Consider the following 24,333-nt stretch of genomic DNA (forward strand, 5'->3'; position numbering starts at 1 on the left):
CTAAACTTTCAAAAAACTTCCGACATGTCATAGTGACAAGTCAGAAATTTTGATCAGTGGGGTCTGAGCCCCCCACCGATCACTTAAATGAAGCGGCAGAAGCGCTCGGGTGAGCGCTGAGCCACTTAGTTTCTGATCGGCTTTTGTCGGCAAGATGAGAAATTGGTGTACGGTCACAATAGAAAGTCTATGAGGCCGTACACCAACTGCTTGGCTTTCCGAGAAAAGCCAATCAGAAACGAAGCAGCTCAGAACTCACCGTAGCACTTCTGCCGCTTCATTTTAGCAATCGGTGGGGGGCTCTGTGCTCAGACCCCCACCCATCAAAACTTCTGACACGTCACTATGACGTTTTTGTTACCATTTAATCATGCTTTATTCACAAAGATGTCTTACAAAACAATCACTTTTTTAGGAAGTTTTTTCATTTTACAAAATGATTTCCACTTAATAAAAACATGATTTATTATTTTTTATTACAAAATCGACCAATAATAATCATATAACCAGCCTCCCATAAGTGTTTTTTTTAGCTATACGTATATATTATCGGACAGAGCTGAATCCAGGACTTGTTAAAAACATGAAATTGGAAGATTTTTTTTTTAATATAGTTTTTTTCTGAATAGAAACCTTAAAAAAATATAAAAAAAAGGCACCCCTCCCCCTTATTAAATCCTATGGGGCAGATAAACACAACGGTCGTGGTCATGTGCCCATATCTCTCAATGGTTCTAAAGCCACTGGATGATACAGGACCAATGGTAAATCTAGCACAAAATATTTAAAGGGGTTGTGTCGTCTCATTACTATGAGAGTGGGTCTGGCTCCCCGACACGTAGCAGATTTTGCTAAGAGAGGTTAACGTCGGCTGCTCACTTCCCCGGCAGCGGCCACTACAGGTGAAATTAAGTATTACATCTAGCCAATCAAATGAATGGCCTTCCTTGTGATACATGGATGACTGGGTCAGTCAGCTTGTCAGAAGCTCTCTGTTCTAGATCATATAAGGGGTCTCGAGCAGGGTACCATCCCTCTATGACGTCAATAGGGCCTAATAGGCAAAATGGGGATTGGTTGTCGAGAGGAGACAATCCCTTTAGTTACAACTTATAGGTAAGTGGATTTTTTTAACCTATCTGCTGTACTTTAGGAAAATGGTTATGAATTTTACTGATGCATGTTGGATTTCGGCTTGTGTAGAAAATAACGCATGTACAATACTGCCTGTTCTGGATGAATGAACGTGAGGGGAGCAAAAAAATAAAAGAAAATGATAAAAACTGGTAAATAGAAGCTAAAATGGATTTAATGCATTTACTTCAAACTCACCAAATTCCAACAATTATAATTAAAAAAACTTTTTTATAATAAATAAATAATTTATTATGTTATAAAATAGAACCGAGGACATATTCTTCGAGGTAATTCCTTCTTTTTACGATCACCGCCTCTTCGGAGCGGCCACTCAGGATGACGAGACACGTACTCTGCCGCAGTGCTGACCAGCCGGAAAAATTCCGCAACATCGAAGGCGTAATTGGTGAATTTTGGGTGTTCTCCCAAAGTCGGGTGATGTCCCTTAATTAGACGGCATAACAAGCTTTGTCATTCTCGGGCACGTTATTCTCTCCATTGAAGGACAAGTTAATTAGGTAATTCTGGTTACAGAAAACAACTTTCATTTAAAGCCCCCAGGACATATTGATATTTTTTTTTTTCTACACGGGACACGGGGGAGAATTATTGACAGGTTGAACTAATGACCAATTAATTTACTTTTGATCCTGCCACAGCCTGCAATGTGTCACAACTCAATGGAAGAAGCCTAATAATGGGAGAGAACAATATAAACTAACAAAAAAAAGTGTGAATGGAAAGAGTCAAGAGCGACACCATGTGAACGTGCGGGGAGTAACACACAACAGCGAGGGCTTTATGTCCGAATATTCTCGTAAAATCACTACTCAAAAATTAAAAAGGGGTATTCGGTTTCTGCAAATAAATTTTAGGCTGAGTTCACACAGGGCGAATACGCTGCGTAAAGTGACACAGCGGAAAGATTTGTTTAAATCTCATCCACTTTGCCGCAACCGTATTACGCTGTGGATTTTCCGCAACGAATTCTGTTGCAGAAAACCCACAGTATTTACGCAACGTGTGAACTGACCCTTATTCTTTGTATAATGAAAAATTATATAATTTTCCAATATACTTTATGTATCAGTTTCTCCCGGTTTTAAGATCTCTGCATGCTGTCCTACAATAGAAACCGTCATTTACTTGCAGGAGATAAAAAAATATTTGTCCATGGTCATGAGCAGCAAAAATGTTGTCAATGAAACATAGAAGAAAGCAGACCCCATAGCAAAGATCGAAATGGGCCCTTAATATGGTGCTGGTTTTGCCACCCAGGACAAAAAGAACAGTTTGTTTCCCCTCCACATCCTTTCCATGACACTTGGGCCAATGCCCACTCTCCTGCTGCTGAAAATTCAGTTCCTCTGGAGAGGGGAGTCCTACACAGGTTCTCGACACCCAGTAGCGAAGAGATGGGACCAACCAACCCAGGGCCCCCTTTCTCTTAGGGCCCCATAGCAGCTGCTTAGGCTCTCTCTATGGTATATCAGCCCTTAACAAGACCTCAGCTGGCTAAATGAGTCATTTTTAATGTAAACCCTCTGATCGGGTAATACCCCTGGTATCGTGAGCAGGACTTACCTTGTCCTGGGGGAAAATTTTATCTGCTTTCTCCCATGTGATGTAGTGAATTCCTCGAAGTCGAGCCAAGTCCAAGTAACACCTCTCATCCTGACAATTATACCTAGGGAAAGAAGATCACACATGTACAGTATTCTACGCAACGGCGCCCCCTGCAGGGTAAACACATGCAATAATATGGTAGAAGACAAAACTATTATCTGCCCTGTTCACACTTGTACTCTGCATTATTCGCTACTAACATGCCTGAATCTAAAGGCAACATTTTACCCATTCACCCCTCTAGAGGGCGCACAGCGCAACGTATGCTGGAGGTGCATTAGTTATGCCACGCACCCACTGAATGAGTTTTGCAAAAACAAAAATGGCTATTATACTGCAATGCCATGTGTTTACCGTGCATGAATTTCGATACAAATACATAATGGCAAAGGTTGGTCCTGCAATCTTCCTAAAATTCTCAAAATTAGCGGTTCTATACGTTTTGTCTTGTATATTAAATGCTATGTGTATCAATACAACATGTAAAATTCTCATCATGCCTATTCTAAATATTTGATATAACCCTTCTGTTCTGAAGTGCCCTTAAAATAAGATGAATAGGGTAAGATTACTAATACACCAAGTCAGAGGTGCACATGTACTAATGGATCTGGGACATTGTCATTGTGATCAATGGACGCTGGTATAGGCAGATTCTGATAATCCACATACAGATATGGGCTGCGTGAATGCCGAGCTGACCTTGCACAACTGACTCGTGGGAAAAGAACTTAGCTTTTATTTTTAAAGTCTATAAATATTTATTGAAAATTCCATTCTGTGTCGTCATGGTAGGCCATTTCTAGAAATGTGAATATATGGACAGATCAGCACGCTTGCTAAAAAAAAAAAAACTAGCTCTAAAAGCTGTACTGCTGAAACATTTGCACCAACAGGACCATTAGTATAATGTCATCATCAGGGGCATACACAGAAACCATATAGTGCCCCATATCTAAATTCAGAATTCCCTCCCCCCTACTGAAAGCTCCAACTATTTATTTTTTTAAGTTAATGTTCACTGTTCTTTTGAAAATAGGGGTTGGGGCTCTGCTTTTCACAAACTCCAAATTCCCTGCTTCCCCTACCGCCACTAGGGGGAGCTCACTGTATATGTATTGAACTCAATGGGAGTTGTATAAATCTATATGCAGTGAGCTCCCCCTAGTGGTGGCTGCAAGTAAACACTGAGACAGTGTTTTAAAGGAAGCCGTAGAAGTTGTTCAGTTCCGGGCCCTCTTTTACCATGGGCCCGTTAGCGTGGTCATAGGGTCTGCCTCTACAGTAGGTACGCCACTAGTTGTTGCGCAATAGACATTAAGGATTGTCTAGTATAGCAATGAAGGCCGACTTTCTGCAGTCAGACACACATAGTAATTCTTAAATATAATGTTGTTATGGAAAACTCTCCCTTTACAAACTGGTGCAATCCAATCAGGACCCTTCAGGGACTCACACTCCCTGTATTTGCAGCACAGGGCCCCTCACCCGAATAGAAGACGATGACAATAACAATATATGAAGGAATTGCTAGTCATGCAATTTCCTAATGCAAAAGGAGAAGACATTCTAGGAGAGGCAACCATATTACACATGAGAACACAGAAAATGACTTACAGCTCAAATATAACTGCCCAGTTTGGTAAAAAGAGTAAATGAGTCAGTCCGGCCCGTGAAGCCCAATAAATATGTCAGAGTTATGTGTGATCTTCAGCTGTTCAAGGAATCCAAGAGATCTAGAGAAACATACAATGAAGGGTTTGCAGTTATGGAGAGAACTATCAATACATTGCCTTTTAGAACTTCAAATTGCTACATAGACAGAGAGGGGTTATACAGGATTAGAAAATCATGGCTGCTTTTTCCCAGAAATAGCGCCACACCTGGCCATAGGTTGTGTCTGGTATTGCAGTAAACCTCCATTGAAGTGAGGCTTCGTTCACATCTGCCTCGGGGTTCCATTCGTGGTTCCGTCAAACCTTTCCGTCAGGAGAACCCACAAACGGAAACCAGACGGAAACCATAGCTTTCCGTTAGCCTTACCAGTGATTTCAATGGTAACGCTTCCGTTGCTAATGGTTTCCGTTTGTCTCCGTTCCTTAAGGTTTCCGTTTTTTTGGCAGCATCAATAGCGCAGTCGAAATGATATGTTGTCTGAAGGAGTTGTCTACACAACTTGTTAAAGTGTCATGGTGTCTGTAAGTACTGGATACGATAATGTTTGTTTTCTTTTATTGATATTTAATAAAGAATTTAAAATGAAAAAGAAAGTGAAAATAAAGAAATATGATGTCTTTGCAGGGGATTTGGAGCTCTGTATCAGAAAAAACACCATTAATATATATTAAAGGGTAAGTAAATGCTCAAACTTCTGACATGTCATAGTGACATGTCAGAAGTTTTGATTGGTGGGGGTCCGAGCACTGAGACCCCCACCAATCGCTAAAACGAAGCGGCAGAAGTTCTCGTGTCAGCGTTCAGCCCCTTCATGTCTGTTCGGCTCTTTCTGGAAATCGATGTAGCGGTGTACAGACTCAATAGAAAGTCTATGAGCCCGTACACCGCTACATCGGCTTTCCGGAAAAAGCCAAACAGAAATGAACCTGCTTAGCGCTTCTGCTGCTTCATTTTAGCGATTGGTGGGGGTCTCAGTGCTCAGACACCCAACCAATCAAAACTTCTGATGTGTTACTATGACATGTGAGAAGTTTGTTGAACGTTTAGTTACTCTTTAAGAAATAATCAGCATCATTTTGGACCTGTTTAGATTACAATAACAAAATGGTTGAAGGGCGGACATTCACTGTATAGTGCTCAATCTGTTATGACTGAAGGAACCAATGTCCTGATAACGGTAATTAATAAAACTTGTCCTTTACGGTCTTATTGTGTTTACCCAGAATCATAAATGATCACCTATCCACAGGTCAGGTGACGATTTTCTGATCGCTGGGGGCACCACTGCTAGGAACCTCTTCAATCATGAAAACGGGGGTCCTAGACCCATAGATCCTCCTCACCGCACCCCCTTCAGTGAGGATGAGCTTGAATGGATCAGCGATCGAGCATGCGCCTGCCGCTTCATTCACGGTCTATGAGAATAATGGGAACAGCTGTACTCGGCTGTTTCGGTCATTCCCATAGACTTTGAATAGAGCGGCAGCGCATGTTCGACCACCGCTACATTTAATGTCCTCCTGCGGTTCAGCAGTGAGGAAGAACGAGTGTTCGGTGGAGCCCCCAGCGATGAGAAAATTATCACCTATCCTGTAAGGTGTTTTCTTGCAAATAGCAGTCTCAGTAAAGTAGTACTTACTGATTGGTGGAGGTTTGACCACTGGGACCCTGGCAATCCCTACAGCAGGCCCTTGAAGGTGAATTCAATGGGTATTTCAATAAGATACATTTATGGCATATCCATAGGACTACACCCCACTTCTTGGAGCCCCAGCTGTTAGGAGAATGGGATCCCATGGTCTCAGTTTACGTGTCGGAGCGAACTGGCCACTGCAGGGAGAATGGGGCTGTGAATGTGCACGGATTTCCACATTGTAGTCGGTCGCAGGTCTGTAAGCGGCCAATTATATGTTGTCCTATGGATATGCTATAAATGTGTTCTGTAGAAATATCCCTTTAATGCAACAAAATATATAAAAATCCTGGTGAAAAACCTGCTGTACGGCAACAGATTTAGAAACCCCCAGTGATCTGCGGCTATCGGCATCCGGACAGATATTTCCCCTACAGGGGTCTCTGCCGGGAAAATGTAGTATTACATGGCCGCCATTAAAATGAGTGGCCGACCACGTAATACATAGACGGGCCGGCTCTGGCTCATAGAAGGGGTCCAAAGTGCCCCCCCTATGAAGTCTAGATGCCCTAATGTCCTCATGAAACTTCACCTTTAATCAACGGACCGACCATCTATTATTCACATATGGGGTTCCAGATCACGTGGCCTCATTTAGGATTCGTCCCGCAGTGTATTTCACCTTGGATAAGCATTATCAGCTCGTTCTCGGATATTATAAACATAATATTACGTACCTATATTTGGAATCCACCACAGTGACTTGAAAGAGTGGGACAGACTTCAAGGCATGGACCAGCTGAGGGAGAACATCAGTTAGAAATATGTTTAGCGTTATTATCCATTTGGCTAATTTGTATTTTACGGATTTCCTGGGAGACTCGTTGCCACAATGTTATTTCCGATGATCACAGAGCAAAGACGAAGCGTCTGTGGTTAGAAATGACCCCAGGGCATCGCCACCCACAGAAAGGTAATGATTACCTCATCTAAGTTCAGTATTTTTTGAAACTCTGTGCTGCGTATAAGAATGGTGACTCGAATGTTCTCCTCCTAGAGCCAAAATGAAAGTAAATCAGTTAATAATGGATCTATTCACACGTTGGGGTCAAATGACATTTTTTGCAAGACAAAAAAAAAAAACACCACTCGTCTATGGGCTGTGCCTGGTATTGCACTTCAGCTCCATGAACTTGAATGAGCTGCAATACCAGACACAGCCTGTGGACAAGATGGCGCTGTTTTAATAGCAGCCATTATTTTCTAATCTTGTATATGTAATCTTTATGCTTTTCCCCACTTCAAGTGCCTTCCTCAATACCCACCAGTAGGGGTCAGGTATGCCGAAGACTGCACTGGAAGAAATCATTGGATCAGCTTGTAACCAGACTGGCTTTCATGTTGCATCAGTTTAGAAGTTACCGACTCTTATTCCATTTTTATTGCACCGAGGGCTATGCAAATAAGGGCATAAAAGTGGGTACAAGGCCTGATGGCCCATTCGCTTCAATAGAGGAATGCAGCAATAAGGACAGCACCTCTTTTATAGTCTCCGGCCTCCCATCTAACGTTATATGTTCCTGAACAGTCTGACAAAAGAAAAAGTACTCCATATATTGTTGGCAGGCTATGAATAATTGTATAATTTACGAGAATGGTGGCGCTCTACTTTATCCCTACAGAAGGCTTTAAAAAAGAAAAAATATATATATATATATGACTGTAATGAACTGTGCCCGGGAACAAACCCTCATGTTGATTTATAGCGCACCTTTAAAGTTTCCTGGGAAATATTCAGCCGGAAAAGCACATGTTGTGAAAACGCTCTGAACAATCCCGTGCTGCGGCAATTTGAGATCTAGAGAAAGAAAAAGCGCTGAAATTGACTGCACTAATAAAGCACGCATCTCCTGTCTGCAAACAATACTTCTTCTGTCACCCGTCACATCTCCGGATAACGAGCTTACCAGCGGCGTGTTGTAAAATAACCCGTATCTCATTCTGGGCAGTAGCACAAACACAGCGTCCTTAAAGCAGACCTTAAAGGAACATAAATACAAAAGGGGATATTACCAAATATGTCCAGAAAAACATGACTAATGACCCCCAAGTCTAAGGCTGGGTTCACACGTGGCGGAATTTCACTTAAATTCCGCTGCGGACACTCCGCAGCGTTAATCCGCAGCGGAGCCGTTTCTGCATTGACTTCCACTTCTATTTAGAAGTGTTCGTTTAGACGATGCGTAACATTCCGCTGCGGAGCATAGGCTGCGGAGCGGAATTTGGTGTCCGCAGCATGCTCTGTCTGTTGCGGAGCAGTGGCGGACTCATGGCGGAATTTCTCCATTGACTTCAATGGAGATTCTAAATTCCGCAATGAAGTCCGCAGCTGTCATGCACATGTTATGTGTGCTGCGGATGCGTCTTGCTTTTTTTACATGACATTTCTTCATTCTGGCTGGACCTATGTATTTCTAGGTCTACAGCCAGACTGAGGAAGTCAATGGGGCTCCCGTAATGACGGGAGCGTTGCTAGGAGACGTCTGTAAATAGTCACTGTCCAGGGTGCTGAAAGAGTTAAGCGATCGGCAGTAACTGTTTCTGCACCCGGGACAGTGACTACCGATCCCAATATACAGCAACCTGTAAAAAAATATAAGTTCATACTTACCGAGAACTCCCTGCTTCTGTCTCCAGTCCGGCCTCCCAGGATGACGTTTCAGTCTAAGTGACGGCTGCAGCCAATCACAGGCCAAGCACAGGCTGCAGCGGTCACATGGACTGGCGCATCATCCAGGGAGGTCGGGCTGGATGCCGAAAGAGGGACGCGTCACCAAGACAACGGCCGGTAAGTATGAAATTCGTTTACTTTCACTAGGGAAAGTGCTGTCCCTTCTCTCTATCCTGCACTGATATCCTGCACTGATAGAGAGAAGGGAAGCACTTTTCCCGCAGTCCGCAGCAGCTAGTCCGCATCAATTTACTGCACATTTTGTGCAGATCCGCAGCAGAATCTGCAACGCAGATTCTGTGCGGCATTGATGCGGACAGTTGCGGAGGAAATCCGCCACGTGTGGTCATGCCCTAACTTTGTTTTATACATCACCATTCCCAATTGGAGCAGTTGCAATTTTTTAGTGCAAAATACAGATAACACACATTACTGGCAGTCACGCATGCTCGTGATTATAGAGCACTTCCCCTTTAAATTAAAAACAGTCACTTGTCCACCTTTGTAACCATTAATATTAATTTCCCCCATTGCATGCAAAATAAAAAATGAATTAACATTGCAAATAGTCTTGATTTAAAATCTCCTAATGTTTTGGATCTACAGCTCCAATGAAGAATTGTGTTTCCATGGTTACAGACTACAAACAAACAATGTGCTGTCAGATCCTGCAAATAACTGTCCCCTACTTCTTGCTGTTCCTGCCAAGTATATGCAAGCAAGTAGGGGACAGATGGATTGCAATATGACTGCAGGATCCAACTACAGAGCGTTTACTTGTAGCCTGTAACCATGGAGACACATAGGACTGAATAGGAGCTGTAAACTCAAAATAGTAGGATATCCTTGGAATGGTAATTTAACATTTCTGTTTTGTCCGGACCCTCCATGGCCTGATCACTGTGGCATTTTTTAACGTTCTCTGCTGTCTTCCTGCTGAAAATCAGCAACTTTCTACAGTACTTTGTATTTCAATTCTTCTTCATTTTCATGGTCTTTCCTTGCTTTCAGTGAATGAAAACAGTAAACATCCAGAGGCTGAAAACCTGTTATGATCACATCTAGATGGCACAGCAGGATGGCTTATTACAAGAGAAAGCTCTGGTACAATGAAATAGCCCTGCACCTGTGTCAGTTACATACCATGAGGTTTCAGCTTTTGGATGTAAACGAGAATATTCCTATTCACTGACAGTAAGCAGGGATCTTAAAAAAAAATGGGGAAGAACTGAAGCAGCAAGTATATTATAAAGTTACCAAACTTTTCATTAAAACAACAATAAACTATAAAACAAAAAAAACTTTAAAAATGATAAAACAACAAAGAGAAATACATTTGGAACATCTTACCCGTTTAGAATCGTACGTTTTCAAGTGTGTAACTTCGTAATCTGTAAAAGCTTTCCACGTCTCGCTGAACAAATCGCCATAGCCATAGAAGCTCTGCAGAAAAAAACATATTTAGTGTTTAGTACAAAGGCATCTAATCCCAAATTCTCTACATTGCACCAAAACCTCTGCTGAATAATTACTGTGCAGACAGGGGTGCACCATCCATGCGGCAAGATGAGAAGTTCACCTCAGACAGGACCCTTCTCTGACTGCAGGGAACTTGGCAGACATCCCTGAATCTTCTCATCTTCAATTTGGAAAGTAGGGGACGCAATTTCACTCAGGAAGTAAGAGGCACCTCTGTACTGTATAGAATAACCAGCGGAGTCAATGCTGATCTCTGTCAGAAGCCTCTCAGAAGGCACATTGGCAAAGATCCTAATCCAAATCCATAAACTTTTCAGGAAAATAGGATATGCTAAATTCTGAAGTCCAGCCAATCTGAATTACAACCTGTATTATAGTCCAGAGCTGCATTCATAATTCTGCAGACTACCACTTGTCAGCTCAGTGTCTGCACAGAGATTGCTGTAGAGCCTATAGTGATTTACACTCTGGGAAGAGTCATCTTATACCAGGATCTGATGTAGAGAAGACTAACTGCTCCATTGTATTATAGGAGCTAAACTGTCAGGGTATGTGCACACACACTAATTACGTCCGTAATTGACGGACGTATTTCGGCCGCAAGTACCGGACCGAACACAGTGCAGGGAGCCGGGCTCCTAGGATCATACTTATGTACGATGCTAGGAGTACCTGCCTCGCTGTAGGACAACTGTCCCGTACTGTAATCATGTTTTCAGTACGGGACAGTTGTCCGGCAGCGAGGCAGGGACTCCTAGCGTCGTACATAACTATGATGCTAGGAGCCCGGCTCCCTGCAATGTGTTCGGTCCGGTACTTGCGGCCTAAATACGTCCGTCAATTGCGGACGTAATTAGTGTGTGTGCACATACCCTCAGGGGTGGGTCTGTCGACAAGCTTGTTGACTCATTCCATTGACAATTAGCAGAATCGTGAATGCAGCTCTGGACTATAATACAGTCCATACAACCCATTACATTTCAGTGTGTTGGACTTCTAAGGGTATGTTCACACGCAGTGGTTTCAGATGTAATTCGGGCGTTTTATTTTATGCGTTGCTGTCAAAACACGGAGCGTAAAATAACGGCTCGTCAAAAGGAGTGCAGGACACTTCTTGGGACGTTTTTGGAGCGTTTTTTCATTGACTCTATTGAAAACAGCTCCAAAAACGGCCGTGAAAAACGCAGCGAAAATCGCGAGTGGCTTAAAAAACGTCTGAAAATCAGGAGCTGTTTTCCCTTGAAAACAGCTCCGTATTTTCAGACGTTTTTGAGTTTGTGTGTGAACATACCCTAAGACACTATGCCAGCTATAAGAATATTCAGAGCATCTCAATTAAAGTGGTATTCCCAGAATTGACAATTATTACCTATCCATAGGATAGATGAGAATTGTCAGATCACTGGGGGCCCCAACGCCGGGATTCCCAACCGATTGAGAGAACGGTGGTCCGAACCCTTGAGGATTTTAAATAGAGTGGCGGTCAAGCTGGGGGGGGGGGACATTTTTATAATACCAGATGAATGATTGTGATATGTCAAATAAAAAAGCAACACAGAACCGTCACTTATCAGCCTTGAACTAGACCGTATTAGAGGGAGTAGATGGTCAGGGGCAGATGATAATGTGGTCATTGTGATCCCGGACACAGAGAATTGTTCAGTCTCCGTGGAGCTTCACATCTCAATGGTTGAGGAGATTACAGTGGATTATAAATCAGGATTTTCTCCTTTGACACAGTCTGGCCCAGAACACGACAGGTTGCCGGGGACAATTTCCTTTTAGAAAGCAGAACCATCTGCCCAGGGAAGATAAGCCGATTACCTATCCCGCTAGACGGCCCATGAATGCACCCAAACCCTATGGGACCAAGTGCAACTGCTGATCGACAAGTGAACGCTGGAAGGGGTGCGCCGACCTCTGGCTTTGGTAAATCATTTTTCAATTCTATTGCGGAATGAAAAATAGCGCTCTTTGTGTAGAGATCGCTGGCTCTGGAAGGTCATCTCCACCCTGAACCATTTATTTTGGGAGCTGTGAAGGGAGGATAGTAATAAAGATAAGCAGGACTGGTCATCACTTTCTGATCACTTCTCAAGGGGCCAAGAAATTGAACAATAGATACAAGCAGCTCTTAAAATGGAAGACGCTGATTAAAGTGTAGGATTTATTTTTATTTTATATGTCTATAATTCTGTGCTGATTTATTTGGTTATTTATTTTATAGGGTTTAGGACTACGTTTTTTTATTTTTCTTATAAAGAGCCCCAAATCGTTAAAGGGGTTGTCCAGGAACGGGGTGTTTTTTCATACTGATGACCTATCCACAGGATAGGTTATCATCATATGATCGGTGGGGGTCCGACACCGCACCTATCAGCTGTCCAGGCTGCCTCCGGGCGCCAGATGTTGTGCAGTGGCCGGTGTCAGAAGCAGATGGCTCCGTGGCTATAGTGGCCGTGCTGCAGTACTGCAACTCTGCTCTAATTCAATTGAATACAACCCCTTTAACTTACCTTCACACAGCCATAGAGTTAAAGTGTAACTAAATGTTCAATAAACTTCTGACATGTCACATGTTTTGATTGGTGGGGGTACATGCACTGAGACCCCCACCAAATCGGTAAAACGGAGCGCTCAGCCGATTCATTTCTGTTCAGCTTTTTCCGGAAGTCTATGAGCCCGTACTCCGATACAACAGCTTTCCGGAAAGAGCCGAACAGAAACCAAGTGACACAGCGCTCACATGAGCGCTTCAGCTGCTTCGTTTTAGCGATTGGTGGGGTTCTCAGTGCTGAGTCCCCTATCAATCAAAACTTCTTACATGTCAGAAGTTTGTTGAACGTGTAGTTATCCTTTAAACAGTAAAATTATGTGTGCCTGCAGCCACCACTAGGGGGCGCTCCCTACATACACCTACTATTAAATTGCATAATAAATAGATCTTTAACAAACTCACCCTAGTGGTGGCTGCAGAAGACCGAAATGTATCATATATAACCCCATAGCTGTGTGAACAGAAATCTGAGATTTTTTGCTCTGCAACAGGAAAAATGGAGCTTCATACCCTATAAAGATTATGAAATCAGCATCGATTTTTGCACTTCTCTTAAACTAAGGAGTTCCCTACAAACAGACAGCAGGTTTTATGATTATTTTTCATGCCATGAACAGTGTCAATAATTTTCATATTTATGAATAGAATGCTAAAACAACAGTGAAGACTGACGCACTGACAGTGTATTAGAAAAATGTAAAAATGAAAAAGGAAAGGCTTCAAAAGGTTAAATTGAACTCAAGTCTATTATGTACACGAGCGTAATATACGCGTGTGTGATGCGCGTGCTTTTCACGCATGTCGTACGCACCTATATTAGCGCCGTAAAAATATAGAAGAATTTGCTTCCTGTTCTCACGCCCAAGAATAAGCAGATCTGTCCCCGAGGTTGTGTATGACTGGGTCAGTGCTGCAGGTGGTAACAGAAAACTCCAGCTTCAAAAGTCTCTATAAAGAGGCCACGTCTTGGCCGACAGTAATGGAAACCAAACCGTGCACCTGGGTCAGCGAGACACGATCGGGATAAGAATGTTTCCATTCACTGACAGTGAGCAGGGATTTTGAAAATAGAGAGGAGTTGAAACACAAAATATATTATAAAGTTGACCTTAGAAAGTAGAACTTTTTATTATACACTAATTAAAGTGTATCTATCGTGATAATGTTTTTGTACTAATCCGTAGTTCATGTGAATATATGAAACTTTGTAATACATCTTATTAGTGGAAAGTAACATGTCCCCTCCCCCCCCCTCACAGTTCCCTTCCCTGCCTGCAGGCTCTCTGTATATGTTCAGAAAATGTAAAAGTCCTCAAAATATTTGCAGGAATACAGAAAATAGAAGAAATAGCGGAGGAAGAGGAGGGGGATGCAGCTGCACATTCTCGGTGTCTGTGAGGGATAGGCATAGAAAATGGGGGTCATCATCCTTCTGAACTCCAGCTGTTGTAGAACTACAATTCCCAGCATGGCCTGACAGCATGTGGATAGAATAATAATAAAGTCTTTGGCTGCCAGTGCATGTTGGGAGTTGTAGTTTCACAATAGCTGGAGTGCTGACCCCTGTACTAGGGCGTGTGCAACCAGCAATGTTATGAAGTTAAAGGGGTAGTCTGGAGAAAACTCAATCTCAAATCCCCAAAGAGGGAATTCTGTTTTATTCGGGCAGGGCTCCTTTTCAGAGCACAAGCCAGAACTACTACAAAGAGTGTCCTGGCATTACAGAGAGAGCCCACTGATTTCAATAGGCAGCATGTAATGCTTCATTTCCCCTGTGGTGGCGCTGCAGGGGAAATGAACACTTGGCATCAGGTTCACAGATGATTGCTGGAGGGTCCTGTAACAAAAAGGAATTGTCCAAAGAGGATAAGTTTCCATGCTGGCAATGCCAAGCTATGGATATCCACGTATGACAGGTTACAGTACTGCTACATTCAGACCAACAGAGGAGGGGGAGAGTCAACAAAGGGACCCCACCGCCTCCAATTTTATAACACATACCCCTTTAAGAAAGAAAAAAAAAAATACTTACTGTGTCCCACATGACAATATGGACGTCGGTGCTGAAGGAGTTGTTAATATGTTGTGTAATATAGAGATTGACAAAATCCCAGAAGTGGTGATAGAGATTTACACCTGGGAACAACGAAAAATAAAATAATTCAAATATTAGTAACAATAAACTCACATTTGCTTCCTAAAATCTACCATCTCTTCCTGTGAACATATAAAAATCAACAAAACCGGATTATCAGACATTCTGGATTATTGGACAGTCACACAATAATATAAAAAACTCATTTCCAGGGCTGAATAAAGGAAACAATGAACTCCTAGCAGCCGTGTCCATGTCTTTTAACCAGTCCAGTCTTGTCAGATTCCTCGTTATTCTGCAGCTCTGTGCCGGAAACAAGGGCAGGATGATCAGACTTTCTAGATTATCAGATGGCGGATTACAGGAATTTGACTGTATTATGTTTTAGACAGATTTATTCACAGGCCGTGACTGTGCGGTCACTAGACATAACCTCGGCTGTTCTTCATCTGGGGCAAACATTCCGTTTTCTGCCCTAGCCTCGTAAATGGTTAGCACCCCCTGGCACATGCCCTGCCAGCCGCCTCCCAGGCTACATAAGACTTGTGAACTACACTTCTAAAAATCCTTCCTAGAATATAAATAAAGGGATTGGAGTGCAGTAAACATTTGGCGCATCCCATTTCCCCCCTACCGAGAACAGCAAGTACCCGGAGATTGTTGAGATGCTACATGGAAGAAACCGTAGGCCCTGTTCACACAGTTTTTTGCAGGCAGAAAAAAAATCTGTGTTTTTGAGGCAGATCTTGACCTGCCTGCGCTTTTTTGACGCGGTTTTCTCGGAATCTAACGCTGCAGAATTTTTCTGCCTCCCTTTGATTTCAATGGGAGGTCAGAGGCGGAACCGTGGCAAGAAAGGACATGCTGCTCTTTTTAAACCCGTGAGCGGCCAAAAGCTGCTCGGGAAAAAAACGCTCTGCCTTCCATTGAAATCATCGGGGGCGATTTCTGCAGTTTTTTGGCGCTGATTGCTATGCGGTTTCCTCATCAAAATCAGCGCCAAAAATCTTTGTGTGAACAGGGCCTTAGGGCTCATGCACACATCAGTTAATTTCTTCAGTGTGCTATCTGTTTTTTTCAGGGATCCGCGTTCTCAATCTGAAAAACTCAGGGCAGGTCCTATCCCGGTCAGTATTTGCAGATCGGTCTCACCCATTCTGGTCTAGGAGTCCGTGAAAAAAAAAAAAAAAAAACGGACTGCCCATGGAAGCCATCTGTATGCAGTCAGTTTATTGCAGCCATATAAAAGGACAAGGATATGTGAATGAGCCTAAGGCTACATTCAGATGAGCGTGTCCGATTGGTGCACGTTAAAAACGCAGCGTTTTTTCTACATTTCATGTCTGTGTGCGTTGCGTATTGGCATCAGTATTTCTATGTAATTGATTTGTGAAACACGGACAGAACACGGATGTCGTGTGCTGTTCGTGGTTTTCATGCACTCATAGACATTAATAGGTGACAAGTTCTGCAAACACGGACCAATATAGGACAAGCAGGGAGTTCCACGCAACGGACACTCGCGGTGTGAAAATTTAGGCATGTCTGAATAGCCCCATTGAAATCAATGGGTCCGTGTGCTACACGTTATTTCACATAAATGTAGTCATAGCAGGGCTGCGGCTGTGTAATACACGTGTAATACAGCCATTGCCCCGCTCCTGACAAGTGTGCACGTGGGGTCAGCATGCGGCCAGAGCTGCACTAATGAGCGCCGGCACTGAATACAGAGAACATGGCGGGCGCACTGCAAAACACCCCCTAATTCGGTCTTCAGTCCCGGCGCCGCCGCTCATTAGCTGGTCGCATCACCTCATGCTGACTGTGCGTACACTTGATGTCAGGAGCGGTGCAATTTCTGTATTACACAGCCGCAGCCCCGCTCTATTGCCAGAGATCAGAGAAATTTCTGATCTGCGATGCTATTCCCTTGAATGCTGTGATCGAAGCTGACCGCAGCATTGAAGGGGAAAACGAGAAGGGGGATGCCCCGTGGATTGCGTCACAGGGAATCCCTGTGATGCTTGAGGGACATACCATATATGGGCAGACAATCCAGGGTCCATTGAAGGACACCAAGGCTGTCTGACCGTATATTCCTGTTGTTAGGGCATACTTAGTAAACAGGCAGTTGTTAGGTCATACCCATCAGTACACAGGCTAATGTACTGGTATATAGATAGATATATGCCAGTACATTAAAGTTTAAAAAAGTAAAAAATTGAAGTAATGTGAAATACTTAATGTGCGGCACATGGAGGTTCAAAATTCTTCACACCCCGTGCCTCACATCAGTGAATGGAACTTTTTTTTTTTTTATTACAGTTGGCAAAGTATCGTTTTGGTATCAAGAGTCGCAACACTACACAAAGTATCGGTATCGAAGTCCAAATTCTGGTATCGCGAGTCGTGACAATCCTAATCAGATGTACACATTACCTGCATCTAACTTCATGATATACGTCGGCCTCTCGACGACGACGTCACAATGTCCATCTTCTATGGGTCTGAACGTCAGGGAGCCGAATGTCTGCAGCTCCGCAAACCTGGAATTACAAGAAACCAGAAATATTCACAACATTTCAGAGCAAGTTCAATCAGGAATCTTATAAACCCTGAGCGGAGGAGACCAAAACCAACATTCTGTAGATTATTATTATAAAACAGAAAGCTCGGCCATAACCAATAAGATCTCCATTACAAATCTTAACTGGCATGTCACCCAGCTTTCCCAAACTCCTGAAAGGTAAATCTGCCATGTTCTACACTTCTTCCCCTGTAATGCTCGATGATGAGACACATTTGCCGTTTGGGACCCAACTGTTATGGGAATTTTAATACTGGTAATATTAGTAGTCACTCAGCTTTCCAAGAAACAGGTATAACTAGCTAACTAACTAACTAACTAACTAGAGGCTGCGTAGAAGACTAGCATTTATTTATCTGTACTTGCCGCCATCTTCTACCAGCGACAATCTGAAGATTAATATTGAAATATAATAAATAGATAACCAAAGAATACAGACATCTGCAGATCAGCGGCAGTACCAAGGAGGAATGTTTGATAGTCTTAAAGGGGATGTCATACATTGCGGTCATATCACAGATTTTTTTCTGCAGTTTGCACTACGTGCAAGAACACAGGGGTTTTGCAAAAAAAAAAAAAAAAAAAAGCATATTTGCAATGGAGTCTTGGAAAAACAGTGACATGACTGCAACGTGTGAATACAGCCTAAAAGGTCAAGGTAAAACAATGAGAGTGGTCATGTGAACTTGTATTCAGACGACAGAATCCTGCAGAGACATCATGTAACGAGTATTAGCACATCCTAAATGATCATCAGGGAAAGCAGTGAGTATTTAGACTTACCATCCCCGTCCAGCTATAGTCCATTCATGATTGAGTTTCCGGGATTCTTCTTTTATGTTGGTGGTGACGGAGGATCTCGGTGGTGATGGAACAGGAGTTTCCATTTCTCTCAGACTTTCAGAGCTGCAGGCCGTGTTGTGAAGACATAATGATGGATGTTTTTGGACATTACTAGTTTGATGGGAATCTCCATTTGTAGGCAATGATCTCGATGTGATGATGAGATTGTGTAAAGTCATCCAACTCTGGGGGAAGATTTTTCAGCTTTGGGGCCAGTGTTTTCTCTACGGTGGAGACATCTGGAGGCAGAAATCTCATGAAGTCGGTGACTTAGAGACCAAATCCAGGATTCCTCAAAGTCAATTGTGGTTGAGAATGGATCGGTCTCCTATGTCCAGAATTGTTTTTCTCCATTTCCTCATTTTTATTAATCAGTTCATTCTGTGATTTGGCAATGGTCTCTGATTGGAGCAATTCCTTTTTTAGAGAGTCGACAATTTCTATTACATTGTCCTAGTTGCGTCCTTAACAGATGCTTCATGAACTCCTCAGTCAGCAGAGGATTCCGGGATAAACAAGTCTACTCCATCAGCTGGAATACTGTGAGAGGGAAAGGATGCCTCTTCTATCTTATTAGATGTAGTTATCGCAGTACTGAGGCCCAGAGTAGAGTCAATTACCAGAGTAAGTTGTCCCAGGGATAGGCATGGGCCCTTCAAGAGTCAGAACACCAATATAGGACATTTCCATCTCTCATTGATCTGAGGAAGAGGCAGCGAGTGTTATGACCAGCGGGTTGTGGACCCACTGTGCTACTCCACCGGTTTGGCTTAGGGCCACCTCTAAGGGCGTTGTCTAAGTAGCCTCCCCAGTCTTCACCCTTTAACCCCCGTACGGGGATCTGGACTTCGCTGCGGGGAGACTACCAGGTCGCTACCTCTTGAGGTGGTCCCGGTGTGAGTAGCGGCTGGCCCAGCGGACCAGAATACAACGGTGAAGCACACCGAGGGTACAGGCACTGGCAGATGATACTTGGCAGATGGGTGAGGATCAGAAGACAGTTTGTGATAGGCAAGCAGGGATGAGGGAGTCTCCTACATCAGATAACAGACTGTCAGAGGGAGAGGAGGTCTCTGACCAAGACCCCAGTTGGAGCAAAAGGTAAAATCTGCATAATTCTTTTAAAACCGCCAGGTACCACTCTCAACATTGGTTTTGACATCACCCTGCACATGGGGAGCATTATTAATTATTATTATATTATTTTTCAGGTCCTTTACATTAGGAATACCCCTTTAATCAAATAACTTCCCATTGTCCTGGGCATTGATTTATCCCTTCACCCCTTATCAGCAAGACATGGCGGCTCCAATTAAGCAGGACACTAGGGAGTAGTGGGGAGTTCTGGTGTGGGACTTGGAGTCTGGTTTAGGGATTATGACCTGAAGCAGGTTCCATAGTGTAATGGTTAGCACTCTGAATCTCGGCCAGACTGTCCATCAGCAGCATCAGCAGGAGGGAACCAAGGATAATCAGGGCGGGCCAACCTTGAAAATCAGGGGACACTGAAAGTACCCGTGTGCTAGGAGGATCCTTGGGAACATACAAAGGGGACACCAGGCAGTGGTGGGGAGTTCTAGTGGGAGACTTGGAGTCTGGTTTAAGGGTTACGACCTGAAGCACGTTCCATAGTGTAATGGTTAGCACTCTGTGAGAGAACGGGGGATCATCAGTGCAGGTCTGCCTTAAAAGCAGGGGGGCACTAAAGGTATGTAGCGGGGATCACCCTGAAAAGTAGCACGGCAATGACCCACATCTACAGACCACAAGGTACCAAATCGTCAGGCAGAAGAATAGTCGCTGGTTAAGCAAAGGTCAGGGCAGGCAGCAAACAAGCGTAGTCAATGGACAGGCCGGGGTCAGGGCAGGCAGCAAACAAGCATAGTCAAATAAACAGGCATAGGTCAGGGCAGGCGGCAGTCAGAAAGAGTAGTCCAATAAACAAGCCAAATGTCAAAACCAGAAAATCAATCATATGAAATCGCAGCGAGTGCCCTGATGTTACCGGCACGCTGCAGGAGACTCCACCACTAGATCTTTTTGCAGCGAAATGAAATTTCCCCGTGGAACTCCTTCTCCGGATAGATGGTGTCTCTGGAGAAGGTGTACCGCACATAGTCTCCCTCATCGCTGACATAGCACCTGCAATCATCTGCCAATGGCGTGTTCAGCATGGCTCTCAGCATCCTGCGTGATGCACCACCCATAGTGTCCCATAGTGGGGTCTCATGCACCTGTCTGGCAGTCACTTTAATGCGCGGTGGTAACACATAAGGTGCACTGCGGACCCTGGATTTTCGAGCCACTACTGGTGACCCCCTGTTTGTGGCAGAGACTAGTGGCTTTCTTGCCAGAAACTTCTCCCAGGCAGTTGGTCTCTTGGGAGATGGGGCAGTGGTCTGGTCCTCACCTGATGGTATGGTGGGTATGGGCACCGGATGTTCCTCCCTTGCTGCACGGGTAGGGACTGCAGCTGTTGGTGGCAGCTCCCAGGCAGATGGTCTCCTGGGCAATGGGGCAGGGGCCGGGACCTCACCTGATGTTATGGTGGGTTTTGGCACCTGATGTTCCTCCATTGCTGAGCAGGTGGGGGCTGCAGATGTTGGTGGTGGTGGTGGTGGAGTCTTCAGCTTGAGGTATCGGCCCGATTCTTTATCTGGTGTTCTCCACAGATTTTTAAGAAATGGCACGATCCTCAATGCTGCCGTTAGACGTCCAAAAAAGCCAGTCTGCCTCTGATGTCTCTCAGGCTCCCGGCTGTACGGGGTCTTCCCGGGACGATGGAGATATCTCCGGGGCTGGAACTTTCCACCAGCCCCCGATGCAGCCATCTGGCTACCTCTTCCTCCACACACTCGGAAGTGTGGGTCTGGAAGGTAGATCCAAAAAACAAACTAACAAAAAAATTCAAATAGAAACAAAAGAAACAAGAACCCAGCCGGGATAATCGCAGTAGTGCTTAGCCGCTCCTCTCTCCTCGATATCTGCCTCGCACTGACCGTTCCTGCTGAGAATTCCGTGACTGGATGACGACGCTTCTGTGATGCAGTCCATGGCAACAAGGTCCTAAGTGGTGCTGCCCATGGCATCCAATCAGATTCTAGCTCTCACTGTACAAGTTGTAGGTTAGAAAATAAAAATGTGCATAGATTGGCATGGACAGATTGTACCCAATGTGTGTTTCTCCCACCTTCTCTGTTCGATGAGGAGCCAATAGAGATGTTATGGTTTCAAAAGTCTAAATACACCCATGTAATTAATTTCCTTCTGGCAGTAGAGCATGCTGGGATCTGTAGTGCACATTGAACTGGTCAACAGCACAGGTCATTTAAAAAAAAAAATCAGTTTGATTTTTTCTGTTGAGGGGGATGGGAGAGACGTGATGGCGCTGCCAACAGTTATTTCTCACTGCCATATGCAGTCGACTCCGCTATTGATTCTGTCGGAAAACCGGAAACCTGCCGGAATGGTGACGAACGGAGACCATTAGCGATGTTTCCGTCACCATTGATATCAATGGTGACTGAAACGGAAGCTGTGGTTTCACTTTCACTTTCCGTTGCGGGGTTCACAAGACGGAAACCTCCGACGGAACCCCGGAACGGAAAGCGAATGGTGATGTGAACAGGCCCTTATAGGAGTTATGTGCGCTGGGATCTTGAAGGCCGTAAAATTGTATTGACAATCATGTCGCTGGTCCCCTGTATAGTTAATATTTTAGTCTCTTAAATAACTTGCATGACTCCACGTCCTAATGTATTATTTTATATAAACAAAGGAAAAATAACCAGAAAAGATTCAGAGATTCCCAGAATCGCATTAATTTGATTTTCATACGTCTCAGTGGAATCATCAACTTTATAAAACGTGTCCCTTAAGCGCCATTAGTCCTAGAAACCATCATGGCTGCCAGCCAATACCGGCATCAACAGACCAATAGGAAACCCAAATGTCATCCAAGGCTGAATGAAGAACTTCCTACGACATGACCCCAGCGGTGATACTTTATAGGATTATTTTTCTGCTGGGAATCCTGTAATAAAGCAGTTTGCAAAGATCGGCACGACTCCGGTATTTTATGCTTTGAGCGCATGGAAAGTAATTCTTAGTTTCATAAATATTTGTTTGCAGCCGCTAATGTAGCAGTTGCCAATTTCCACAATCAATGCCCGCTAAAGCGAGACGCCAAACACTCCCATCGATTCGGTCCGTAGGACGTGTGAATACAATAATAACGGCCTCTGTTGTCTGACTGTGATTTATATTGCTGGAGTTTAATTACAAGACTCTGTTATATGTTATAAAGTGAGAAGAGAAAATTCCTTTAATCGGACGTCCAATAGCCCAGCATAGACGAGCAATGACGAGACTCCCCTATATAAAAATCAAGGTAATGGTGGCATATTTGATGATCACATGCACCGTGTACCTAGAGGTTCTCTACCTCTTCTCTAAAATGCCCATAAAGAGGGCTTGAGAGCATTGGGCTACCCGGATTGGCACAGGATGCCCGCTGTTTTTGCCCTTTATGGGCACATTTAAAGCCCCGCTGTGTCATGACCCAAGAGCTGTAAAACTCTTATTAAATGTGAGGCCTAAAAGAGTTTTGCAATGTTACCAGGAGATGCATAGTACTAGGATATGCGGTCATTAGCGGATGTAGGGGGATCTGACCACTTCAACCCCCAACGATTACTCGATTGAAGCGGCCCCGGTTCTTTGTGGAGATTGTTGTGATTTTCCCCTGCACAGCGGCGCTGCCTTCCAGGCGCCGTGGAGGTTCTGCTACTCAGCCCCTTTGTTTTCATGATCGGTGGGGCCATGTGGTCAGATCCTTGACAGTCAGCAAGTCATTACTAAACATATGCCATCACTTATGAAGACTGGGAAGAGAACACATACCAAGACTGCAGGGGGCTCTTGCGATCACCTTGAGAGAGCAGCTTCTGTGAGTCAAGGTCACAATGTCCTCCCATTTCCCCTTCCTGTATAAAGTCTTCTTTAAATCTGTAAGAGAGAGAAAAAGAAATGTAAATATTCCTTCTCCTCCTTTTATTGTCGATTCTTTTTTTTTTTTAAATAAGTAACAAAATCTCGATGAGGACAATATCCCAGAAGAAACAAATTAAGCTCAAACGCAAGAGGAAAACAAACAATAAAAAAGGATCTTCCAGCCTCCAGAATGCTTAAAAACAGATTTCAAGTTGTGCTTCTCAATGTACGGCGGTTTAAAAAAATTAATCGTAGGACTCGTAAGGGGGTAAATAATCTCATGATCTTCACCAGTTGGAATAGAAAAGTTGCAATTTGTGCATAAAACAAAAAAAATAATATATATATTATGTAAAAATCTCTATTAAAGGGCCATTCCCAGCTTATAAATTGAGATAGGATAATGATGGGATATGCCATCCCTTTATGATTGGTGGGGGTTGGACCTATGGGACCCCCACAGATCCCAGGAACGAAAGGGCTGCAGCGCTAATTTAGCTCTCCGTCCCGCTCAAAGGAGGGGAGAAACAGTGAAGGGGACAGAGGAGCTAAATCATCATTGCAGCCCCTTCATTCTCAGGACTGTTTGGGTCCCAGAGGTCAGACCCGTACGGAAGGGACGGAATATCCTAATCTTGTCCAGGTTATGCAATTTTATCACTAGGTCCAAATTTACTAATTTTCTCTTTCTTTTTCCTGACGCAAGTGAGATCTGGGAAATATCCACCAAAAAACGGCACATTTTTAAATGGCACAGGCAACGTTTTTCTTTCTCGAGCGCAGAACATTATTTGATCACGCATTTTTGAGTAATAATATTTAGCAATAACATCTCCAGTTAGCTCCTTGTTTTAAGGTTCATCTTCCTTCATCTCCTGCACACACCTTGGCTGCTCCTGCTTCTCGCTGCTCTCACCCCCTGCTTGTTCTCCTCCTCTCACTGTAGCTCCTCTGCAAGGTCTTTCTGCTGCTCATC

The 24,333-nt window shown here is 43.8% G+C and overlaps 1 pseudogene; it reads right to left on the reverse strand.

The window, feature by feature from the left end:
- Positions 1–231: 231 nt before the first annotated feature.
- The window catches only part of LOC142698993 (EGF domain-specific O-linked N-acetylglucosamine transferase-like), a 56,253-nt pseudogene continuing 32,151 nt past the window's right edge, over positions 232–24,333 (reverse strand).

The sequence above is a fragment of the Rhinoderma darwinii genome, unplaced genomic scaffold (assembly GCF_050947455.1).
Source record: "Rhinoderma darwinii isolate aRhiDar2 unplaced genomic scaffold, aRhiDar2.hap1 Scaffold_106, whole genome shotgun sequence".
In the NCBI taxonomy this organism is placed as follows: domain Eukaryota; kingdom Metazoa; phylum Chordata; class Amphibia; order Anura; family Rhinodermatidae; genus Rhinoderma; species Rhinoderma darwinii.